Genomic DNA, 15931 nt, shown 5'->3' on the forward strand with positions numbered 1-15931 from the left:
CTGGATCGTAGCAGGCATCGGCCTCAGAGAGCTTACGAGAGGCATCGATAGCATAAAAGGCAACGACGAATGCTGACGATGTCCGGAGACATATTCGTTACCCGACCATTTCCGGCGGTGAGTCTTGAAGAAACGTGAGAAGAACACCAATAAGACTTCATTCGAGAAAAGCCTCTCCGGTGGCAATGAAGTTCATAAGGTCTAGATGTGAAGATTCCCAAGAGGGCACTTAGTAGTGGCTATAGGATCTCCAGGGGGAGGGGCCTCAGGAGGTAGCTGGTAATTTGCTGCCCAGCTCGGTGGAGAGGTCCGCTCGGTGCAGGTGGGGGTCCGAGCGTCACCAGCACAGAGAGGGTGTCCAAAGCCACGGGCAGGAGTGCAATGGTCAGGGGGGTCATGGAGGGCAGGAAATGCTGCCTCGTGATCACCCCCATTTCCCCAGGGCCCACCCAAGTCTGGAGTTCTCAGCGCGGGAGCAAGAACTCATGCCCTACGCCACTGCCCCAGGGCACTTCTCCGCTCAAGAGAAGGAACACAGTGCTGGACATCAGAAGCCTTGGGTCACAGTCTCACATCAGCACTTCTGGCATTGCGGTCGTGGACAACTTACACACCTTCTTGCAACCTCAGGACCCCCAGCTGTAAATGGTGACAAAAATTTCTCAGGGCCGCCCCGTCTCCCTCGCGAGGTTATTGGGAGCAAAAGGGGGGGGGGGGCTGCAGAGGGCTTTTGCCTGTGCCTACCCCATTTTCTCTCTCCCCCTCCACCATCTCACATAGATACCAGTCCACATAGAAACAGAGGAGCCCCTAGGCAAAGGTGCTCCAGAAAGTCTCCTTCGTGGCTTCCTGCTGCCACGGTTCGCCTACCTGGATAGTCAGGACCTGCCCCTGGCTGGGATATCCGCTATGATGAGCAGAACGGCACTGGTAAACCACTGATACACGTGGGTGATGGCGTTTCTGGGCCTTGAAGCCGATTGTAACTATCGAGGCAACGGGGAGACCCTACACCAAGCAGGGGAGGCCGGGAGGTTGGGCAGGAGCATGGGAAGCTGCTACATGCTGTGAACATCTCACGCCAAGAGGACCAGAAGTCAGTTGCATGTAGACAGGCTCCGCTCCCCTCCCCCCGCAAAGTAGGTTAGGGAGACAGAGAAGCTTGACGATAGGCAGCAGGTAGGTGGAACCCTTTCAAAGGGAAACTTGAAACTAAAACGATTAGAGCCTTTCACAGCGAGATGGCTGCTGGGCATTGAGAAGGGGCCAGGGAAGATCTGAGAAGATCTGGGGGTTCCCACACATTCCAGAATTCGCACTGCACCCAGCTGCCCAGACCAGGCCTGGGTGGGACCCTTACTGTGTGTGGCCCGGGGCGCTTGACAGAGGACGGTCTGCCGAGAGAGGCCTTGCATCGGGTTGGAGGGACGCGCTGGCAGGGCCCTCTCAGACACATCATCTCTTAAAACCGCAGCCTGGATGGCTGTGCTCAGCAATCATGTGTTTAAAAAGCAATAAGACTAAATGCTTTTCCGTTTCCCCTTTGAGAGACCATGTATGATAAATGATAGGCAATTTCATGGTTGGAGTTTCAATTTCCGAAAATATTAGTGCTATTCCCCAAGCTCCACTTCCGAGATAAATTCTTTTTGGCAGCCTCCTCCGTTGTCTCCTAATTCCCTGATTCTGAATATATTTGGAAGTCTGGTGTAAATTTCATCAGCTCAGCCCCAGCATCCACCTGTCTGGTGCACACTGGAAAAGGCTGTAACCCACCTGCCACTTTTTCAGCTTCTCTGACATTTGCTTCAAGTCAATGGATATTATTAAGCACCTCCTGTGTTCCCAGCCCTGTTCCATCAACGAACATTCGTGGCGCAGATAGTCTCTTCAAGCTCAAAGCAACAACATGAACTCTCCGATGCCTCTCCAATACTTCACGCTTGTTTCATACTATCTCCATTTCGTTGTCGGGAAAACTGAGGCTCACAGCTAACCCAGTAAAATCAGAATAGACTAGTCAATCGACGGGGCAGGATGAGAGACAGAAGTGAACATTTACTGGGATCCAATAATGCCCGTCCAACCCTCTTAGGCAGGGGCCTAAGCTCTGTCTCCTCACAAAACTCAAGGTAGGTGTTATTAGCCCCATTTTACAGGTGTGGAAACTGAGGCTCAGGAGGGATAAGCAACTCACCCAAGGATTCTCATTCTACTGGCCCACATTGCCTCTCCTGATGTCACGAGGCCAGATGGTGTCCCAACAGACATCTGCAAATCCCGGAGTGCCCGTGTTTAAAGACCTCAAAGCAACGAGCCAGACAGCAGGGGACTAATTTACCTGCCTCACTACCTCCTGCCTGCCCTAACCCTAGGCTCCCTCTTAAATTTCTCAGGCTGGTGTCCTCAGTTTGTCATCAGCACTTAGACCCATACTGTCCTTCTGTTATATTGTCATCCTCTATTCTCAACCCTCTCTGACATAGGTCATCTTAGATCCATGTGACAATCTCTTTCCTCACCACCACTTACTCACCCTCTAGAGGAGATACCTCACGCCCAGGATGGCATTTCCTTCACCTGCAATCCCATAGATCCTTACCAAAAGACAGGGCACAGAGCAGATATTCCAAACTCTTAAGGAAAGCACTGGGGCAAGATGAGAATAAATCTCTCAGAATGGAGCAAATGGAATGAACTGGAACAGAATGTAATAGAATAGAACCAGGAAGAGTAGTATGATATGGATAGAAAGAAGTAGAAAGGGGAAGAAAAAAAAAAAAAACCAGAATAGACTAGAAGAGCATGGAACAGAATAAAAAGAGGAAGCGGACAAAACACATTGAACTAGACCAGGACAGGTTGGAACAGAATCAGCCAGGATGGAACAGACTAGGTCAGGACAGATTGGAACAAGGTAGAAAAGAATAGGACAGGAGAGAATGGTGTTCACCAGACTAAAACGGAATGGAACAGACTCAAATAGGTCTGGACAGACTAGAGCACAGTAGCCAGTAACAGGGCTATAGCCAAATGTTATGTAACTGGATGAAATAAAGTTTATTCCGTTCATTTAACACAAATTTATCGAGGGCTGATCTATGCTAGGTAACAAGTAGACGTGGTCCCTACCCTCACAGAACACACTGTCTGGAGAAAAGGACCCAAAAAAAGAGACATAAGTAAGCAGTAATAAATACATAATTACAAATCATGAGCTTCCACGAAACACCATGAAAAGAAAGGGCAGGTGGCCATGCTGAAGAATAACATTAATATGAAAGCAATAATATTAATAAGGAGGAGGTCAGGAAAACGGAGACCTCAAAATGAGGAGGAGACAGAGACATTTGAAGAACCAAGGAAAAGCATTCTGGGCAGAGGGAACAGTATGTACGGAGGCCCTGAGACCGGAAAGTGTTTGGCCTGTTCCGGGAACTGAGCGTTCAGTGTGAACAGAGATCAGGGTGACAGGCATAGGGTGATGGGAGAGGCAGGGGAGAGACAGGCAGGGGTCAATGGCACAGGGCCGGAGTGGGAAGGGCAGTTTGGATTTCATCCTAAGTACAGTGAGAAGCCTCGCAAGGGAGCCACAGGATCTGTGGTATGGCTCATACTTCCTCCTTGGCTGGTGTAGAGAAACGGATTAGGGCATCTACCATGGTCATCCACGCAGTGGTGATGGTGGCTTGGCACAGAGGGACAGTGGCACCAGAGCGGGAGAGACGCGGCCTGCTGGCCAGATATTCTGAAGGCAAACACGGATGCAGGAGTTGCTGACGTCTGGGACATGGGTCTGGCAGAAAGGGGAATCGCAAGGAAGCCCTGGGGCTCCCGGTTTGGTCCTTCTAGTTCCTGAGATGAAGCGCAGGAGACATGTTCTGGGAAGGAAAAATCACGTTTCCTTGCGGGAATCCTAAGGTTCAGAGGCTTGGGTCGCGTCCAAATAAAGATGACAAGTAGATGTGGAAATACAGGCCTGGAGCTCCGAGGAGGATCCGAGCTGGAGATATCAATTGAGGAGGTGTCAGCATATAAATGCCGTGCAATGCCCTGGGATTAGATAAAATCATACATGCAATAGTGCGACGCAGAACTTCATCGAAGTGCGCTCCGTGGATTACCGGCATCAGCAAATCAGGGCGCTTGTTGAACGTACAAATCTCCGGGCCCCCCGGGCCACGCAGACGGATCTCTAGGGGTGGGGCTCAGAAGTCCTCACGTTTGGCGACCACCCCGGAGTGTTTGCATGCTGCTAGCGTGTGCGAGACACTGGCCTAGGGAGAGAACAGAGGGCGGAGCGTCTACCACGGAGAAACGCGGGCATTTGCACGTCAGGCAGAAGCCCAGCAAAGGCGCCAGAAAAGGAGCAGCCGGAGAGACAGGAGGAAAATCGGGAGAGAATGGGTGTCTCGGAGGCCGAGAGAGGAGGCAGTGTCAGGCCCAGGGGGTCCATGGAGCCCGACTCAGTCACGCAGGGGGAGCATAGGACGTGCACGTGAGATGGGGCCACACGCACCCCTCCAGGCCATGCCGGGCCCAGCCAGGGTGGAACAGGGCAGGAACTGAGCGGGCCAGAGGAGGACACTTTGACAGCAAAGTGGGGGAGCGGAATGGATGACAGCAAGATCTGTTATCCCTCTCCCACCCCCGAGGAACCACCCTGATGCCCCATCTCCTTCCCCAGGCATGTCGTCCCTCCCCCCCCTCCCCCCCCTCCCCCCCCCCCCCCCCCCCCCCCCCCCCGCCGTACCTCTCTCCTCTTCTCCCAGAGCAGTTCCCAGGCTGTAGCCACCGATAGAAGTGTTAAAGGACCCACAGCCACCTGTGTCCCCAGGCCTCGCCTCCAGGAGCGAATTGCTAAAGCTACAATTTCCCGCACACGGCAGGTTGGGAAGGCAGCCACTTTGTGGCCAGAGGACCTTCCTGGCCTCCCACAGGGCATCCCGGCCACTCTCCCAGCAGCTGCCCGGTGGACCCAGAGCCCCGATTCTCAATAGGGTAAGGTGATGACATGGGCACCTTTGGAAAGACACATTCAACTTTCATATTCATACAACAGAAACTGAAAACCCAGTGCTTTTATAACGCAAACCTCAAAAAGCAAGCCAACAACATTTCCTTGTTGGTGAGGCTTCTGGAAACAAAACAGAGATGTTCCAACTGGGGAGAAACCCCTGGCGGGGGGGCGGGGGGGAGTCTTTCAGAATCAAAGTGGGTGAGATGTTTATGTTTTTCAAAAGGTTAGATGATATTGGAAGGCAGTGACCGAGTGAGGCCCACCCTCGCTTTCCCCCAGGTCGGAATTTGATTCTGTTATGAATGCACTCCTCCAGCCCACGCCCGTGAGGGGCCACACACACCTCGGAAGACCTGAGGAGCCCCCGTCATCCATCTGGAGGCAAATTCTTGGCAAGGAGCAGCCGGGAGAGACTTCACACAAGTCCCTGAACCTCTCAAGAAGAATCTACAGCAGCAGAGGGATTTTCCCCAGGAGAGCAAATGACAACACAGCGCCTGTTTGTTTTCCATGCAGGAAGGAGCCAGAACATCTGCTCCAAGAAGCCACTTGAAAGATAATCAGGCAGCAGTGTTGGCAAAACAGCTGTGTGGCAGGCAGGGAAGGGGGTGGCCAGCAGTAGGGAGGGGAGGGGAGGGGGAAGGAGGGAAGCTAAGCCCAGAGCTAGGAGCAGCCACCCACCCAGGAACCCTGCCGCCTGCTGGGAAAACCCCTGGCCCAGCCCTGGCCCTGCCCACCGAGCTCAGGGGGGACCTTCCGCCCCGCTGAGAGCAGCTCACGTGGGGACCCCGCTCTGCCGAGAGCCCCGACTGTCCTCATGGAGAAACACGGGGATTGTTCCAGGTTTCCCAAGGATCCAACTCAATTTCTAGGATGGGACGGACAACGTCGAATGTTTCCTACATCTGTGATCCTGGAAAGCAGCGAGGGTGAAGGAAACCCCACCTTCGCCCCCTTTTTGTTCCAGAAAAGGCCATTGCAGTTCCCCAGCATCCTTCCCCATGTGACTTAGACGAGACTCACTATGCCCCCTTGTTAGCTGGCCACAGAGCAGACACAGATCCTCCGACTTCCCATTCTTTGTCTTCCAAGTGATGAGCTGTACTGTTTTGTCCCGACTGGTCAAATGGAACACGGGGCTTAGTAACGAAACAGTTCGAGTTCTTCTCGTTTGCCCACACCCGGATTTGAAGCCTCCTCAGCCAGAACACAACCCTTCCTGAATGCCTTTCTGCTGGACTCAGGGAAAAGCATTCTCTTGTCCCCTGTGTCTTCAGGTCAAGTCCCTCCTGACTGAAGTCTTCGCTTGCTCTTTATCGACAGGATTTGAAGGTCCTCTGGATCACCTCCTGCAGGCCAGCTTGCCCGGTGCCTGAAGTGATGTCACAAGATTAAGAGCTGAAACAAAACTCAGAAGACTCAGGGTTCTGTCTGCCACTCACCCAGGGGACACAGAAGCAAATCACTACTCAATATGCACATATTGGGAATAGAGCTCGGCAGGGTTTGGTTTGACAAACATTAGGGACAGGGCCAGGTAGGGTAGGGGTCCCTCAGCCCCAGTGCCTGCTCCCTTTTCTTTCCAAAAAATGTTAAAGTAGCCCGCAGAAAGGCAATAAAAGGTGAACAGAGAAACAAAAAACAGAGACAAGAAACAGAAGACAAAAGGCTAAATTACAAACTTAAACTTTGACAGAGCGATAATTCAATTAAATGCAAATGGTCTGTGTACATCAGTTAAAGGACAACGATTAGCAGAGTGAACTAAGAACTATCACCCGACCAAACGTGGCTACAACACATTCACTTCAAATGTGGTGTAGGCAGGTTGAAAGCAACAGAAAGGAAAAAGATAATCATGCAAACACTAATCAAAGGAAAGCAAGAGTAGCTATATGAGCAGTCAGTTAAAGCAGGCTTCAGAGTAAAGAAAATTACCAGAGACAGAGAGGGACATTGTATAATGATAAAAGAATCAATCCACCAAGAAGACTTGGAAATCCTAAATGTGACTTCATCAAGCGACAATGATGCAAAATATGCGAAGCAGAAGCTGCTAGAACTAAAAGGAGAAATAGTCGTCTCCACAATGATAATTAGAGACTTAAATATCCCTCTCAACAATTTTTACACAACTAGACAGAAAATAAGCAAGGATATAAAAGAACTCACCACATCAACCATCAGGTTCTCATCAACTTTTATAGAACATTCCACCCAACAATAGTAAATTATACACTATTTGCAAGTGCCCACAGAACATACACCAATACTAAAACAGACGATTTCCCAGGGTATAGAACGATCCTCAAGTCTAAAAAGAATTGAAATCGTGCAGAGTGTGTTCTCCAACCACAGTGGAATCAAAGGAGAAATTAGTAACAGAAAGGTAACAGAAAGATCTCCAAACACTTTAAACCAACCCATGGGTCAAAGAGGAAGTCTCAAGGGAAATTTAAAAGCGCGGTGAACTGAACGAAAATGAAAATAGAATGTATCACAATTTGTGGAACACAGCTAATGCCATGCTGAAAAGGGAAATTGATAGCACTAAGTGCACACAGTAGAAAAGAGGAAAAATTTCAAATCGCTCATCTAAGCTCCCGCCTTAGAACCTCAAGAAAGAAGAGCAAAATAAACCCAAAGCAGAACAAAGCAAACAACAAAGATAGGAGTAAACCTGATGACAATGAAAACAGAAAAATGGAGAAAATTGATGAAACACGGAGGTGGTTCTTTAAAAAGATCAACAGAATTGACAAATTTCTAGAAAAGCTTACAAAGAAGAAAAAGAAAAAAAACATAAATCACCAATATCAGAAATGAAAAAAAGGATATCACTACAGACCCTGCAGACATCAAAAGCATAGTAAGGAACGCTACAAGTCTACACACATAAATTTGACAACTTAGATGAAATGGGCTAATTCCTTTAACAATACAAACTACCATAATTCACTCCATATTTAATAGATCATTTGAATAGTCCTACAATCTGTAATTATTTGAGAAAACTGAATTCATGATTTTAAAAATTCCAAAAAAGAAATCTCCAGACCCAGATGGGTTTACAGGAGAATTTTAGTAAATGTTCAAAGAAGAATTGACACAAATTCTACACTTCCAAAATACCAAAATAGACAAAGATACATTTACCCTTTATGAATACAGATGTAAACATCGCAAACAAAATATTAGTCAAATAGAATTCAGCAACAAGTAAAAGGAATTATACACCATGATCAAATGTGGTTTATTCCAGAGTGCACACTGGTTCAGTATTTGAAAGTGAATCAATGTAATCAACCTTATTAACAGATGAATAAGAAAAGTTACATGATCATATAATTTGATGCAGAAAAAGGATTTGATGAAATTCAACAACAGTGAAAAATAAGAATAGAACGGTAACTTCCTCAGTTTGATGAAAAGCATTTACAAAACACCTTTGGTTAACATACCTAACGGTGAAAGATTGAATCCTTTCCCTGTAAGACTGAGAACAGGCAAGGTTATCTGTGCTCACCACTCTTACTCAACACAGCTCTGAAAGCTTTAGCCAGTGCAATAACACAAGAAAAAGGAAATAAAAAGCAGACAAATAAAAACTGCCTCTCTGTGCAAACAACATGATTGTTTACATAGAAAGGCTCGAGGACTCTATAAAACCAACCAACAAGAAAACCTTCCAGAGCTAATCAGTGCCCTACTGTCACAGGATACAAGATAAATATACAAAAACTACTACACGTCTATGTACTAGCAATGAACACATAGACACCAGAATTAGAAATACAATACCACTTACAGTTGCTCTCCCAAAATGGGATACTTGGAGTGTAAACATAGTAAAACATACAAGGGAGTTACGTGTTGAAAAAGCTGTACACTGTGGATGAAAGCAATCAAAGATCTAAATAAATGGAGAAACATACGGTATTTATGAATAGGAAGGCTCACCATAGAAATATTGCCAATTCTTCCAAACTGATTACAGATTTAACATAATTCCTAATTCGAAATCACAGCAAGATTTTTTGCAGACAGCATTATTCTAAAATTTATAGGGAAAGACCAAAAGAAAAAAAAAACCCACAAAAGTAGCTGAGACAGTTTTTTAAACAGAATAAAGTGGAAGGAATCGGTCTTCAGATGTATATGGCCACCGTAATCAACACTGAATAGTTATGGTGGAGGGAGAGCCACTCAGATCCATAGAACAGATCAGAGAATCCAGAAACAGACCCACACGGATATGCGCAACCGATTTTGATAAGAAAGCAAAAGCAGTTCGATGCAGTAAAGGTAGCCTTTTCGAGAGCTGGTGTTGGAGCAGCTGGTCGCCCATAGGCTTGCTGGAGTAGCCTCTAGCTTCTCCGGTGTATTTACAGAATCTAGATAATGCACGAAGCAAAAAGAATGTAAGAAGTCCAAGAGGATTAAGTTGCCCTACAACATTAAGGGGCAGAAGGAAGGAGCGGGATGAAGGAGAGAGACACAGAAAAGCCTGGTGTTGAAGAGTGTCGATGGAACACCGCGAAATGTGTTTAGATGGGGAGAGGCCATGGAGCCGCTACAGGGCTACGAGGATGGAAGGAGACACAACAGGATTTTAAGGAGACTCATAAAGTGGCTCTCCTTTAACGCCCTGTAAGAGATCCGGTAAAGATTGAAGTCCGTTTTATTTTTGTTTTCTAGGCTGTATTTGTAATGTGACGGCACGATGAGACAGGACCCTGTGGGGCTCGACCTTCTACTAGAGTTACACGCTCTTCACGTTTCTTTCTCCTTCAGTCGAGGAGCCATGGACAACATGGGCAACACCCCTCCAGGCTGGACCTAGACCCTCACACCCACCCACCTGCAAATCACGCTCCCACTCACCTCTTCCCGGTCCATTAGGGTGGCACATAGACATCCAGTTGGCAGTGGGGAGCCCTTTCTTTGAAATATTAGGGAAAGGGGTGCCTGGGTGTGGCTGAGTCAGTTAAGCATCCGACTCTTGGTTTGGGCTCAGGTCATGATCTCACAGTTCACGGATTCAAGCCCCGTATCAGACTCTGTGCTGACAGAGCCTGCTTGGGATACCCTCTCCCTTTTCCTCTGCCCCTCCCCCTACTCATTTGCTCGCTCACTCTCTCTCTCTCTCTCTCTCTCCCCCAAATATAAGTAAATAGGGCCCCTGGGTGGCTCAGTCAGTTAAGCGTCTGACTCTGTTTCGGCTCAGGTCATGATCTCACAGTTTGTGAGTTCAAGCCCGTGGGGCTCCGTGCTGACGGCTCAGAGCCTGCTTGGGATTCTCTCTCTCCCTCTCTCTCTGTCCCTCCCCCTCTCACTCTCTCTGTCTCTCTCTCAAAAATAAATAAACAAAATTTAAAAATTTTAGGGGCGCCTGGGTGGCTCAGTCAGTTAAGCATCCGACTTCAGCTCAGGTCATGATCATGCGGTCTGTGAGTTCGAGCCCCATGCCGGGCTCTGTGCTGACAGCTCGGAGCCGGGAGCCTGCTTCCGATTCTGTGTCTCCTTCTCTCTCTGCATCTCCTCCACTCTCACTCTCTCTTTCTCTCTCTCTCTCAAAAGTAAATAAGCATTTAAAAACTTTTTTAAACTTTAAAAAATGTTAGGGATTAAAAAGTGACCAAAGAGTGCTTTAGGCAGGCCAGTTGGGTAGTGATGTGCAGAATATGTTGATGAGGGAAGAGCTCAAGCGCCTGTCCAAGCTGTCACCCTGGCACAGAGTATGTCCTCAGTAAATATTTGATTGGCCCAAGAGTCACCTAACGTGGGCTAGAATGAAGGCGACAGAAACGGAAAAGAATTGACAGAACCGAGTGTGGGGCCCTTGGAGGGGACATGACCGTGAGATCTCAGGCACTGGAGACCGGAGAGACCTTGGACTGCAATAAGGGGGGAGACCAGGAGTGGACGGATGACCACAGGGTGGGATCCTCCGAGCATGTGGCGCCGTTCAGCTGTCCGAATAAAGCTGTCCAGCGGGTAGTGAACATGGCATTCTGGGGTCCAAGATGCAGCACGGTGGGGGGGGGATCCTTCCCACCAAGGTGACCTCTGGAGCAATGGAAGCAGAATGAGAAAGGGCCTGGTAAACCACACAGCCCCCTTTGCTCTCTGTGAAGGAGAAGTTTCTAGTCCTGGACCCATGTCCTTCTAACACCCATACCCCCTCTTTCAGCCCCTCCTCTCCCCAGGGGAACAAGGCACCCAGGGGGCCAAATACAAATGTTCCTCACGATGACGTCTGTGCCCGACTGCCAAGCTTCCTGACTCTCCTGCACCTGGATACCCCAGCCGTCCGCCGCCCCCCTTCCCCACTCCTTTCCCTCCCTGGGTTCTCCCCCTCCTCCGTTGTCCTCTCTGCTCTCTGCTGCCTGCACCCTCCCGCCTCACCCCCATCTCTTCTCGCCTTTCAGCGGCTCTCTGCTCCTGCCCGTCCTCCCCTTCTGCTCTCTCTGTGCTCACACAAACCAGCACGCGTGAATCTTAAGAGACCAAGAACTAACTCGGGGAGACTCACGGAAAGGGCCCTACCTGACTGGCGTCCGCGGGCCTCCTTGGCCACCTTCGGCGGGTGATATATTACAGAAATACATTAAGGGGCCGTCCCGCTGACAGCAAGCTAAGGTGCTATGTCAAGGTAGCAGCCCTGGGATGATGTACGTCCCCCATAGATCAGGACACCATCGCTCTGATTGCACTCCAGCACCGCATGTCAGAGCGCCGCGGGGGCGTGATGGACGGTGGGGATCCATCACCGGCCGGCCGGCCATTCCCAGAACAACACTCATATCCAGAGGTGATTTAGGGGCAGCGCTGGGATACCTCCCAAGATGCACACACAGCAAAAGTGGACTCTTTTCTTTGTACTGAGAGAAGTTCAGGGAGAGAAACACTTGTAGAGTGTAGCTCCAAGGTCAAGGGTTTGAGAACCAGACAGACCCGGGTTCAAATCCTGGCTCCTCCACCGAAAAGCTGTGGGACCTTCGGGCCCGTTTTCCTCCCTCCCTGAGGTCATTGCCTTGTGTATAACATGGAGGTCATAATACTATCCTCCCAGGATTTAAGGGAAGCTCAAATTAAATAATACAGGTAAAACACGCAGCACAGAGCCAGGTCCCGGGCCCTGGGAACACCGCCCGGACGTGTCCAGTGGGCACACAGCAGGAGCCGCAAGCCGCAGCCTCCCACATATTCTCTTCCTTCACCTTTTACCTTTTACCTTCACCTCCCTCCCTGATGGCTCCGCAGCCCGTGGAGGAGGTCCTGAGGACCCCCGCTCAAGTCAGCCACCCAGCCCGTGTTTCAGGATTGCCCACCAATCCTCTCCCCATTCATTCTCCATTCAGTCAATAGGTGTTGAGCACCCACTAGGCACCAGACCCTGTTCTGGGCACGGGGGACACAGAGTGAATGAAACAGATGAAAACACCTGCCATCACGTGTCAGTATCATCAAGTCCTTCCATCAGGTAACCCGTCTGTGTAGGGGCAGTAGCCTTGCCGGAAGGCCCTGGGAGCCCGGCCTTGACCCATACAGACTAGATGACTGTGACTTTTACCTGTGCAAAGAGAATGGTGCCCTCATGACAGCTTTCGAGGGGACCATAGCTATTCCCTCAGCGGGTCCTAAGTGGCTGAAGCCCAGACGTGGATGGTGAGTTACCTAAGGTCACACAAGGAGCATGAGGGTGAATCAAGGCTGGAACTCAACCATCTCAGAACTTTCAAGTTTGGGGCGCCTGGGCGGCTCGGTCGGTTAAGCAGCTGACTCTTGATTTCAGCTCAGCTCTTGATCTCACGGTTTGCGGGTTCGAGACCCGAGTCGGCCTCCGCACTGGCAGTGTGGGGCCTGCTTGCGATTCTTTCTCCCTCGTCTCTCCGTCCCCACCCACCCTGCTCACACTTGCATGCTCTCTCTCTCTCTCTCAAAATAAATAAATAAGCTTAAAAAAAAAAAAGAATTTTAAAGCTTACCTTTAGATCCCAATGCACACCAGGCGAATTCCCTGTTTTACAGGTAGAGGAGCCGCTTGATTCGTACTCTTAGGAAAATTCAGCCTCCCTGGAGAGAGAAGATACAGGTGCATGAAGAATTAGAACTTACATCACGTTTGCATGGGGTACTTCCTTCATCCTCACAGGGCCCCGGGAGGCAAGCATTGTGATCCCATTTTATAGGTGGGAGGATTGAGGGCAGGAAATCCAGTAACAGACCGTGTCACTCCTGCCTCTTCCCCACACCGCATACAGAGGAGTAGAAACCTGAGATTTGCTACACACACACACACGCACACACACACACACACACACACACGCACACACACACACACACACACACACACACACACACTCACACACAGCTTTAACATTCCATGGTAAGCATATTCCCGTATTATTAAATACTTTTTGATATATGCCTTTAAAAATGTATTCTCCTGGGGCACCCGGGTGGCTCAGTCAATTGAGCGTCCCACTTCGGCTCAGGTCATGATCTCGCAGTTTGTGGGTTCGAGCCCCGCATCAGGCTCTGTGCTGATAGCACAGAGCCTGGAGCCCGCTTCGAGTTCTGTGTCTCTCCCTCTCTCTGCCCCTCCCCCACTTGTGCTCTGTCTCTCTCTGTCTCTCAAAAATAAATAAATGTAAAAAAAAATGTTTTTAATGTATTCTCCAACAGAAATACACACCATTTTATCAAGGCTTTGTTGCCATACGTCGTAATTATTTCTAATATTCAGATCTGATAAATAATATCGTGATGAATATTCTGATACCGTCTCCACGGTTTCCTTCCAATAGATTGCGAGAAATAACACCGGTGAATCAAAACTACGAAAACTGTTGAAATTCTTCCACGCAGATTGCTGCCAATTTATGTTCCCATTTCGTCACATGGTCACTAACATTTCTGCAACTGCCCTCAGCAGCAGCAGCAATCTTAACAATTGGACAGGTAAAAAAAAAAAAAATGGAATCTTGTCTTATTATGCATTTCTTTGCCCAATAGTAAAATTAAACATTTTTTCATACGTTAGCCCTTTGTATGTCTTATTTTGTGAATGTTCTTCGCCAATTTTTCTACCGGGATGTTAGGCCTATTTTTTTTTTTTTTTAGGCTTTCTGAAAGCTCTTTGTATACTAAGGCCATTAACCTTTTGCCATATCTGTTTTTCCAAATATTTTTCTCAGTTTGTCATTTCCTTTTTTTATTTTTGTACTTTCTTTTTTAATATATAGGTGGAGTTTGGGGTAGGCAATTGCTTTAGTCATTTCTCCAATTGTTTCTAAGCTTAAATAGGTGTCACCCCCACACTAATTTAAGGGTTTTTTTTAATGTTTATTTATTTTTGAAAGAGAGAGAGAGAGTGTGTGAGCAGGAGAGGGGCAGAGAGAGAAGGAGACAGAATCCGAAGCAAACTCCAGGCTCTGAGCTGTCAGCGCAGAGCCCAATGCGGGGCTCGATCGAGCTCACGGACCTCGAGATCATGACCCGAGCCGAAGTCGGATGCTCAACCGACTGAGCCACCCAGGCGCCCCGCCCCCATACTAATTTAAATGTCCAGTTATGTTTTCCTCTATCGTTATGGGGCTTCTTTTGTCTAATGCTATAATGACCTGAAATTTCCTTTAGAAAAAGGTTAAGATCTACAATGATTATCTCCCAAGTAGCCCATTTCCTCAACACCAGTTGTTGATTTGACCCTTTCCTATTCATTTGTAATGCTTCCTTCTATTTCGTGTTGCTTTTATACCCATAGTCAAGTTGGTTTTACAGTTATCAGTTATGTGCTATTGATGCCGGCTGGTCCAGGAGCCAACATCATGCTGTACAACCGGTGTACCTTTAAAATATGATTGAATATTGCTAAAGCAAATCGCTTCTCAGGTTCTTAAGAAGACTTCAGCTATTTTGAGGTTGCCATTCTTTCAGACTCATTTCAGAGTTGTCTTTTCAAATTACCAAAAGTTTCCATTGAGATTCTTATTGGGGTTTTGCCAGATCGACGTACTAATTCAGGGAAGAAGAATGTCTTTTCGTTGTTCCTTTTTCCCAATCAAAACCCGGGTGCATTCTCCACTCACTCAAAAGTTTTCTTATGCCAAACTAATAAAGTTTTGTGGCTTTCTTCATGAAAGTTTCACATAATTCTCAGTGAGAGTCATTCAGAGGTAGATCGTGGTTTTGTTTGCTTCTATCTTCAACCTGGTCATGGTGGGTATGTGAGGAATTGAGTTTTGTGTATTTATCCTGTGTATCAGGGAGGAGAATATACTCAGTAGCAACGTTCCCAGGGATTATTCACGGGAACATTGGTAAGAGCAGAAGAAGAGCCGTGATCTCCAGGGACCCAGTCCATCCCTCACTGTGGGTGTGGGGACGACCCACAGGCGCAGGGAGGCCTGGCTCTCAGGTCTTCCAGCAAACTCTAAAGTGCTGTACGCACACCTTATTCTGCCTTTTAACCTCGGCATGAGGCCAAAAGAAGCTGCTGGTGGATAGGCTCTGTCTGTGTGTGAGCAGGGACCAAGGCCACGCTGCTGGCCAGCAGAGCCCGTATCCACACTGAGGCTGCCTGTGTCCCTCCCTGGCCGCCCTCAAACCACACACGCTGAGAACAAGGAGAGACAAGGATCATGGAATGCGTGGGCCGGCCAGAGACTTGCTCCTGGGAAGGGCTGCAGGCAGGAAAGGCTTCCACCCTTGTGCACTACCTGCGGTGGAAATGTTGGGTGCCTACCTGGGCCCAGCCCTCTGTTCCCGCCCACACCCCCTTTGGACCGTGGAACTTTTGCATCTGCATTTTGCTGAAGCGCACATTTATACACTCTGATGAAAGAGTCTATTGGGCAGAGGAAGTGGAAAACTTGGGGCCTGATTCACACTTACCAATACTCA

Source organism: Prionailurus bengalensis, chromosome B3 (assembly GCF_016509475.1).
Source record: "Prionailurus bengalensis isolate Pbe53 chromosome B3, Fcat_Pben_1.1_paternal_pri, whole genome shotgun sequence".
Classification (NCBI taxonomy): Eukaryota; Metazoa; Chordata; class Mammalia; order Carnivora; family Felidae; genus Prionailurus; species Prionailurus bengalensis.